Source organism: Rana temporaria, chromosome 1 (assembly GCF_905171775.1).
Source record: "Rana temporaria chromosome 1, aRanTem1.1, whole genome shotgun sequence".
Classification (NCBI taxonomy): Eukaryota; Metazoa; Chordata; class Amphibia; order Anura; family Ranidae; genus Rana; species Rana temporaria.
The window spans coordinates 233,700,522-233,710,491 of NC_053489.1; the positions used below are offsets into that span (position 1 = coordinate 233,700,522).

The 9,970-nt window shown below is 44.3% G+C and overlaps 1 non-coding gene across 1 annotated transcript; it reads right to left on the bottom strand.

Moving 5' to 3' along the window:
• Positions 1–7,924: 7,924 nt before the first annotated feature.
• TRNAG-UCC lies at positions 7,925–7,996 on the bottom strand. The gene has a single exon. It is a non-coding gene; the product is annotated as a tRNA-Gly (tRNA).
• Between the last annotated feature and the right edge of the window lie 1,974 nt (positions 7,997–9,970).

Genomic DNA, 9,970 nt, shown 5'->3' on the forward strand with positions numbered 1-9,970 from the left:
TGCCATGAATACAACCTGATCAATGCCCATCTCAGGGAGGGGGGCGGGATGAGTGCCGTCAGATTACATACAGCGAGAATCTCCTGTTTACTCGGCCGCATCTTTAATAAAGTCCCATCTTCTGGACCAGCGTCTATGATAGAAAGAACACTGGTCCAATGCCGGCCCAGGAGAAGGGACTTCCTATTACAGAGGTCTTCCTTGTGGCACCCTGCCCTGCTGGCAGATGATCTCCCTGCCTGCAGATTCAGAGAGAAATGCTTCCACACTTCTTCTTTAGACAGAGTCACTCAGTGGAAGGTCTTTCCCATCTCCCCACTGGCACACAGTGCAATTATGCTAATGCAAATGGGGTGATTAGAGTGTACCCAGGCATATCCGGCATACCCAGTGCAAAAGGTATTCTTACCTGCTTGCTTGCTGATACCACCTAAGTTTTGTTAACATTATTTTTCATTTGTTTGCAACGGTGTCTGAAACGTACATTGTAATCTGACACTTTCAGAAGTGTCGGATTCCAGTTGCTACAAGCCACAGCAGCCTCCCTCTAGCTGCTGGGGCTGGAACTGTTTAACCTGTGGCTTCCTGCTGAGCCTTGAGTTTACTCACTGAGCTTAAAGCGGATCTCCACTCTAAAGTGGAGTCCCGCTGATCGGCACCCTCCCCCCCTCCGGTGTCACATTTGACACCTTTCAGGGGGGAGGGGGGTGCAGATACCTGTCTACAGACAGGTATCTGCACCCACTTCCGGCCCTACGATACGGGCAAAAGACGGGTTTTTTCCTCGTTTCCCGTCCGTCCCCCGTTGTATGCTGGGAACACTCGGCTCCCAGCACACAGCGGGAGCCAATCGGCGGGCACAGCGCGACTCGCGCATGCGCCGTAGGGAACCGGGCAGTGAAGCCGGAGCGCTTCACTTCCTGGTTCCCTCACCGTGGATGGAGGGGGGAGCAGCAGGGTGACGAGCGATCGGCTCGTCATCTGCTGCGATCACCGCTGGACTCCAGGACAGGTAAGTGTCCTTATATTAAAAGTCAGCAGCTGCAGTATTTGTAGCTGCTGGCTTTTAATATGTTTTTTTAGTGGCACATCCGCTTTAACATTTGAAATTTGTACACATCACAGCACTAGAGGTAAGCAGGTACAGTATTAAAGCTGATATTTCTTCACCAGCAATGACACTTGCAAACAGCACTCTGTACTCTCTGTTAATGCAATTTTCAGCGCTGAGGTCCAGCAGTAGTTAGCTGCCTTCTCATTCTAGATGGTAACCCCTAGAAACAGTTTCAAACACTGTCTGACTAATCATAGAGAGGCCTTTTATGGAGGGTTAATACATTATGCAATTTATCTGGACATGGAGCTTGCAATGAGAATTGTGTTGTTTGATAGAATGATGTGGAGACAGGGTTTCTTTAACCACACCCCTCCCAGCCTATAGCAAAATGGCAGCCGGGTGGAGGGTTCCTTATCCTGACTGGGCCTCATATGACGTCCAACAGGATGAGCCGCTTGCCGATCGATAGTGCAGTGTGTCGCTCTATAGCGTAGGCTCTTTACCATGTGTCCAATCACAGCTGATCACATCGCAACCAGGACGTGCCAGTTATCGGCTTTTCCTCTATTCATGCTGAGTCAGCGACTCTCCTGGCGAGGGGGGGTTCTGCGCTGATAATTAGCGCATCGATTATCAGTGAAGACTCATCAAAAATGCCAAGTGCCAACCCATGCCCACCAGGGTTTCCAACTTGTGCCCACCAGAAATTCCAATCAGTGCCCACCAGGGATGGCATACTAGCAGATTATGACAGACATACCTTAAAACTAAGCCCTCCAGTGGCACACTGTCACCGTTGGCAGGGCTTCCATCTTTACCCAGTCATCCTTATGGGTTTGCAAGCTCCGGCCCTTTAAATGGCCAGGCTGTAATGACATCACTCCCAAACATGTGCGTAGGAGTCACAACTGTGGCACAGCTCTCTCAATAGATCGCATGCCATCCATTAAAAACATAGTGTGCATGCACCAGTGATGTCACCGGCTACTACTAAGTAAATATCTCCAAAACGGTGCACATTATAATAGGATTGTCCGTATTTTTAAGTGGTCGTACACCTTATAAAAAAGAAAATTCTAAAATGCTTAAAAATTCACTCAAATGTTTAATTGTGATAGGGAACAGCAAAGTTTACAAAGTTTCATGGAACCAAATAGCCAGAAATTTGCAAATAAAAAAAAAAGAATAAAAAGGTAGAGTGCAAAGGAACACTTAGGTAAGGCATTATATGCAGAAGACAAATGTTGGTGAACAGCCGCCCACCCTTGTTTAGTAGTGATTGTTCCAGTTTAATGTAGATGGCCTCTCTAGCACCTTATGCAAACCAGCCTGTACTTTCAGGCTAAAATAGTGCATTCTATTACCCTTTTCCTTAAAAAAAATCTATCACAAGAAGAAACCAAATATTTTCCTCTTCAAAATCCAAGTAGTGGATGTTAAAAAAAAATCTTTCTATTCTATCATTGTTGGTTGTAGAAGTAACCCTTCTGAAGCATAACATACTGGCATTCCCATGAGGGGAGTTACAGCCAGTGCTGAGCCCAGTCCTTTTCCATTCTACAGCTGCTGTCATCTCTTCTCGCCTCCATAGTTTACACATAGGGAGTTATTTACAAAAGGCAAATCCACTTTGCACTGCAAGTGCACTTGAAAGTGCACTGAAAGTGCAGTCGTTATAGATCTGAGGGGGACATGTAAGGGGGAAAAAACTGCATTTTAGCTTGCACATGAGTGGATGATAAAATGATAAAATCAGCAGAGCTTCCCCTCATTTCAGATCTACCCCTCAGATTTACAGAGACTGCACGTCCAAGTGCACTTGTAGTGCAAAGTGGATTGTCCTTTAGTAAATAACCCCTATAGTGTAAAGCTGCATGCTATTCAGGACACAGAGCGTGAAAATGGTCAGCTTGTGTTGTGATTGATTGCAGCTGGAAAAGGGATATTACCGACAAAAACACAAGCTGACAACAGTCTCGTGTAGTAGCTTATGTGTGCTATTGTCAGCTTGTGTTTTTATGAATGAAGGTGCATTTCTACCACTCTGTGTCCCTGAATAGCAGGCTAAAGGTCATAACTCTGTGCAAACTAAACAGAAGAGATGAAGTGACAGCACAGCAATGTTCTGTCTGGAAGCCTCAGAGTAGAGGGTTGGGCACTGTAAGGACTCTGTGCACTGTGTGCACTGCCTATCATGCCTCCCTTCTCCTAAACTATCACTCAGAACTCTGTCTCTGTTCCTCAATGTTGTTGGATAGCTAGACAGGTTGGGGGGGGGGGGGTTGCTATTTGACAACACAGCTCAGCAACCCATGTATAAATTTAGATGGAGACAAGTGCTATGTGCACAGAACCCCCAGGTGTTTAACAAGCTATCCTTTCTTCTGGTGATAGATGTTCTTTAAAGTGTAGGTAAATGGTTGAGTCTTGTAGGTAGATTCAGGTAGAGTTAGGCCGGCTTATCACTAGATTAGATCGCCGACTTATGTTTAAGCGTATGCTCAAACAGAGATACGCTTAAACATATCTAAGATAGGACGGTTGCGCCGTCCTATCTTAGATTGCAATTTTTCGGATGGCCGCTAGATGGCGCTTCCATTGCGGTCGGCGTAGAATATGTAAATGAGATTGTACGTCGATTCACGAACGTACACCCGGCCGCCGCAGTCGATTTACGCCGTTTCCTAAAGTTATTCCACCTATTAGGTGGAATAACAATGTTAAAGTATGGCCGCCGTTCCCGCCGCGAGGTTCACATTTTTTACGTCGTTTGCGTAAGTCGTCCGTGAATCGGGAGTTACGTCGTTTACGTCCACGTCGAAATCAATAGGCCCGTACGGCGTAATTAGCCGCAATGCGCACTGGGAAATGTAGGCTCCCGGCGCATGCGCAGTAGCCAAAAAACGTCAAAAACGTGAGGTCAAGCCTCATTGCCATTAAACACACCCCCCTCCAACCCATTTGAATTAGGCGCCCTTACGCCCGCCGCGTTTACACTACGCCACCCCAAGTAAGGAGGCAAGTACTTTGTGAATCATGTACTTGCCTCTCTTACTTAAGGCGGCGTAGTGTAAACACGCTAGGCTACGCCGCCGCAAATTAACGTGCCCCTACCTGAATCTACCCATTGATCTTTAGAAATCACCCTTTCATTTTGAGCCATTCATTTGATGAGAAATTGTTTTGTCTCCCCAATGTATAGGTCTTTACATTTCGCACTGTATATACCTAGTTACTTTGGGCCAGATTCACAGACAAATACGTTGCTCCCCCGCGGCGTAACGTATCTGATTTACGTTACACCGCTGCAGGTTTACAGCGTAAGTGCCTGATTCTCAAAGCTCTTACCTGTAAACTTGCGGCGGTGTAACGTAAATCCGTTCAGCGCAAGCCCGCCTAATTCAAATGGGGCGGGCACCATTTAAATTAGGCGTGTTCCCGCGCCGAACGTTCTGCGCATGCTCCGTGTTAAAATTTCCCGACGTGCTTTGCGCGAAATTACGGCGCCCCGAACATTTTTTTGGAACGGCGACGTGCGTTACGGCGTTTCGTATTCCCGGACATCTTACGTAAAAAAAAACGAAATTCGACGCGGGAACGACGGCTATACTTTAACATGGCTGATCTAAAGATAAGCCATGTTAAAGCAGGTGTAACTTTGCGACGGGAAAAACCAACGAGCGACGACGTACGAGATTGCGACGAACGCGCGGATCGCCGTAACTAGTCATTTGCATATTCTACGCCGACTGCTATGGAATCGCCACCTAGCGGGCGGCCTAGAATTGCATCCTAAGATCCGACGGTGTAAGTCAATTACACCTGTCGGATCTTAGGGCTATCTATGCGTAACTGATTCTATGAATCAGCCGCATAGTTAGGACGGGCGGATCACAGAGATACGACGGCGTATCAGGAGATACGCCGTCGTATCTCTTCTGTGAATCTGGCCCTTTGTTTTCTTTTGGGTGTTGTGTCTTTAGAATGGACCAGTCTCTGTCTCTGTTTACTGTTGAGCTAAAAGACACAGGAATGCAATGTTTGTTGTAATATGGAGGAAAACAAAAAATATCAGTACAGCTAGCACATGAACTGAAATATGGCTACTTCCAAAGCAAATTGAATGCATGAGATTGTTATAATTTGACCAGTGGGACACCTGAGGCTATTCATTGCCCTCACACCTGGCCAGTATGGTTATAGAAGGGGGAAGGATCACATGGACATCCTGTGTAATCATCTGCTCAAAACACTCAACTCTGAGCTTGGGAATTAGGAATTAACCTTTGTGACCTCTGGTACAAGATATCTTCCACAAAGGATCAAACCTGCAATTTGTGGGGATCTCAACTAAAGGTGTGTCCCAAGATTGAACTAAAGGCCTAATGTGTAAAGGATCTCAGTGAGAATGAATGTAGGCCCTTGAGACCCCCTCTTTCCTCTTTCCGTCTCCCTACATATCCCTGTTACCTTATACTTTTTGCCAGTTTTCTTATTTATAACTCCCAAGGTATGTTTACAGCATTCATCTTAAGGTGTTTATTGTGCACAAATAGATGTTTGCACTACCTGATATTGATTGTAACATCTATCAATTGCTTTATACATTTACTATTGGCATTATGGTGATTTTTTCTAATGTATGTTTAAATCATTATTTAATATGAGATCGCCATCTATTTATTTTTTTAACCAATCATGTCTGTATTAGTTGGATGTTTCTTGCGCCATCATGTGGTGCCAATTGCACACTTTCTCTTGTAGCACTGGTCCTGTGCGGATGTTTTTGTGTCCCTGTTAGGAGGAGGGAGCTACCTTTCCCCCCTCACTTCCTGTCAATGCTTCGGCATGTGACGGATTGCGCCTGCGCCGTGCGTCTGTCCATCTGACATACGTGCGCATCTCCAGGGACACCTGGGCCGGAAGTGATGTCAGGGGTCAATCATAACACTTCACTTACGGTAAGGCCGGCTGCTTATAAGATGGCGATGCCGACACACGCCTCTTATCAGCCAGCAGTTAAAGACGCAATTCAGGTCATTGTCGGAGGTTTCCTCTACATTGGCAGTGATTTCCACTAGCCACATTTATGCTGCACAGACAGGTATTAGTTTAAACCAGCAGCAGTTTAATTATGGCGCTGGGCTCTATCTTGTTATGTATTGATGGCTTCACTTTGTGTTAGCAACATTCATTACCACTATGATTACAATATATTAGTTAGTTGCTCAAAGCTCATTAATTAGTGGGAATGCTCAATGGCATTGCCAGTATAGTTATTCATTTTTTTATATTATTAATTTTTATTTTTATTTTATTATTAGTGGGAATGCTCAATAGCATTCCCAGTATTGTTACTCATTTTTTATTATTCTTAGTTTTAATTTTATTATTCCTGTACGTTTTTTGGCTCTGCGTAACTGCTGCATACTTTAAGCTATTAAAACGATTAAACTTTTAAAATGATGGGACTGCTTCAACTTTTTTTTCTACTATTTATACTTTTTAAAATATTACGCTTTTTAACACTTTTTTAACATTGAAGTCAATGAGAGCATGCTTCAAATCCTTAAAATCTTCCTCCGTTCCTAAAAGTTTCAGCTCCTTCATACTTTTATCTACAGACAAACAAACTAAAATGTTCACAAAATTTTCAGCTATATCTTTTCAGTTTCATATCTTTTACAGTTTTTGTGAAAAAGCTGTTTAAGTTTAGTGATCATTTTAGGAAATGTTATCGATTTAACAGAGTGTCTATGAGGTTGCTTAGAGTGGATGATGTCATCGCTACAGCACAGAGCCTTAAAAAATTATCTTAGTTCCTTCTCTATAAATTGCTCTCTATAAATTGCTCTCTATAAATTGCTCTCTATAAATTGCTCTCACGCCCACAAGATCTACTTGTCATACACAATTTATACATCAAAACGTATGTATTTTTGTCTAGTTTCAGGCAATGTGCTCAGTTTTGTGATACGCCTTCAGCTGGTTGAGCTTCCAAATGACAAGTGTTCTACACTTTCTTCCATTGACTGTCCTGTATACAATTCTTCAGATTTAGACATGAATGGCTGTGTGTGGAGTTATTTTGAGAGGACAGCAAATTTACACTGTTATACAAGCTGTACACTCACTACTTTACATTGTATCAAAGTGTCATTTCTTCAGTGTTGTCACATGAAAAGATAGAAGAAAAGATTTACCCAAATGCGAGGGTTGTACTTACTTTTGTGAGATACTGTATGTGATCTCCCGCCTACAGAGCGGTGTACTTACTTTTGTGAGATGCTGTATATATTTATTGTGGTCTATAAGTGGTTACATCACACATGGCGTGTGCTGAGGTCTGCAGCAATGAAGGATTTTTGTATTTGAAACTTTAATGTAAATCTAGACAGTTGAGGGGGTGTAATAAAATACCGCTGGGTGGAGTATGTGATCCCCTTACTTTCAATATCACCCCAATCGAGGCGTGATTTTTGCCGCGATTGTCGCCTGACAAATCACAGGACTGCTTTTGGGAAACAGGCGTCCCATCCCATTTTGTTTGTGTGATTTGTCAGGTGACAATATTGTCCCATGATTGGGGTGCCATTGAAAGTCACGGGATCACAAGCGTGTCACACGTTTTACGGCAATTCGGGAAATTGCAGTATCCACCCGTGATCCAGAATGCCTAGTTGTGATTGCAGCCAAAGCTAAGCGTCTTCTATCAGTTGCTGGGTTCTCCTTTTATAGATTCTGGGGGAGCATTTTCTTCCTCAAACATTCCACACATTCTCTTCATTCTTTATTCCACTCCTAATATATACTCCGCATTGACCTTGTATAGCGCTTTTCTCTCTGGGGCCTCCAAGTATTGGAGATGGCGTTGGCTGGGAATCGAACCCGGGTCAGCTGCTTGGAAGGCAGCTATGCTCACCACTGCACCACCAACGCAAAAGTAGCATGTCTTTGTAGTGTGGGAGGAAACCGGAGTGCCCGGAGGAAACCTACGCAAGCACAGGGAGAACATGCAAACTCCATGCAGATATTAAACTAGGTGAACCTCCTGCGCTGTGTTGGATAGATGGGAAAGGGAGGGAGGTGATGGGGGGCCAGTGGGTGAAAAGTGGACACTGCAGCAAACAAAGAAAATCTGTCCAATACAGACAGTGAAAGTGTTTGAAAAGGGTGTCTGCGCTGTGAATTACACTAGTGTTGGGGGGGAGGGGAGGGGGGGGGGAGGGGAAAGGGTGGGGTATTGTGGACCTGGGAGGTGAAAAACTATACAGACAAAAAATAGAAGGGACCTACGTGGCAGTCTCTAGGTGCAGTCCTAACTGGACTGTGTTAAAAGTCTATAGTGGAAATTCTTCAGTGAAAAGCCAAATATATACATAAAAAAGAAAATGTAAAATAATAGGAAAAGTCCCGGATTAATCCAAGTAGATACAAAACATTTCCAAGTGGAGTAAATGGAATGGGTGGATGATTGAAAGTGAAAATAAAATCCAAATGTAAGTGGGTGGAAATGTGCAGTCTGAACAGATCCACAAAAGCATGCAGCCCACACCACAAGTGATCTGGTCAGCTTACCTCCCAGCTGTCACTTAAAACCAAAGACAGTTACCAATGTTCCAGATTCCTGTTGGGTAGGTATCACTCTGTATAATCTCGGTGATTGGTCATACATAAGGGAGAGAAAATATAAGGTGTAACCTGGTCCTCCTGTCACATATAATAAAAAAGGTTGTAGCCAAGGTGGGTAAGTATACACTTACACTACTTACACAACGTGTAAGAAAAGGAAGCCTATCTCCACGAGCGCCGAGCTCGTCTCTCTAACTTCTCTCCGTCTCAGCCTCTTAGTCCCTCAGTGTCCTCCAAGCCGATTACTCGTGGTGAAATGGAAGAAACCGGGGTAGGGAGAAGTGAGAGAGGGGGGGGCACATCGCGTAAATGGTACAAAAAGGAGTCAATGAAAGCACAAAAAAACGGTAAAAACTCACATGGAGCAGTGAGGAAACGATCGCAAATCCACGAGCGCCGCGCTCGTCTGCCGTCCGTCTGGTGCTGCTCCTGATTGGTGCTCTGGTGTCCCGACGCGTGTTCGTCACATCACGTGACTTCATCAGGGGATGGTAACTAGAGCACTGTATCATCTTTAAGTAGTGTCCGATTGATTGGACACAGCGGCGGCCATTTTGTTGAAGTCAGCATAATGAGCTGACAGGCGCGGTGTTTGCACCATTTGCCCTGGATTCCATGGAAATGTCACACACTGCTGGTCAAGCCAGACAGGGAGGAGAGTGGACAAATAAACAGGGACATGGGCAACATAGGGGCCTGAATGGCATATGCTGAGAGCGAATGAAAAAAAGGATAACATTTTAATGGTGTGTGGGTATTAAAAAAGAAACAAATAATAATAATACAGTCAGAGTGGACGGTAGCATGCAAACCCCGAGGGGCAAACACCGCATGTCTGGTGCACAAGTGCTACAAATGCTGTCACCGCCATCTGAAATGTAAAAAATGACCATAGCATAGGGATACATCACACTGCGTTACCCTCTGCTCAGACGGTCACACAGTTATATATTTAAAAAACCTATTGTGAACTAGCACAAAAGGCAGGGATAGTAAAAACAAATATATGAAAAAGAGATATAAAAAATATAAATGTATTAAAAACAATATATTAAAAAAAAATAATATTTGTAGGGCACTCCTGTGGGTGAGCACGGATGTTCTGAAGCATCTAGTGAAGAGGGGGCTCATGTGAGCATAAGCCTAGTGTAGCACCATATAGAGCAACACCAAACGCACAACGGACGCACGACAAAAGCATGCAGAGAGCATCCCACTAAAAGTGATAAGCCTAATATACATACTACAAGAATGATTACAGTATGTCATTGGCAGGCCATA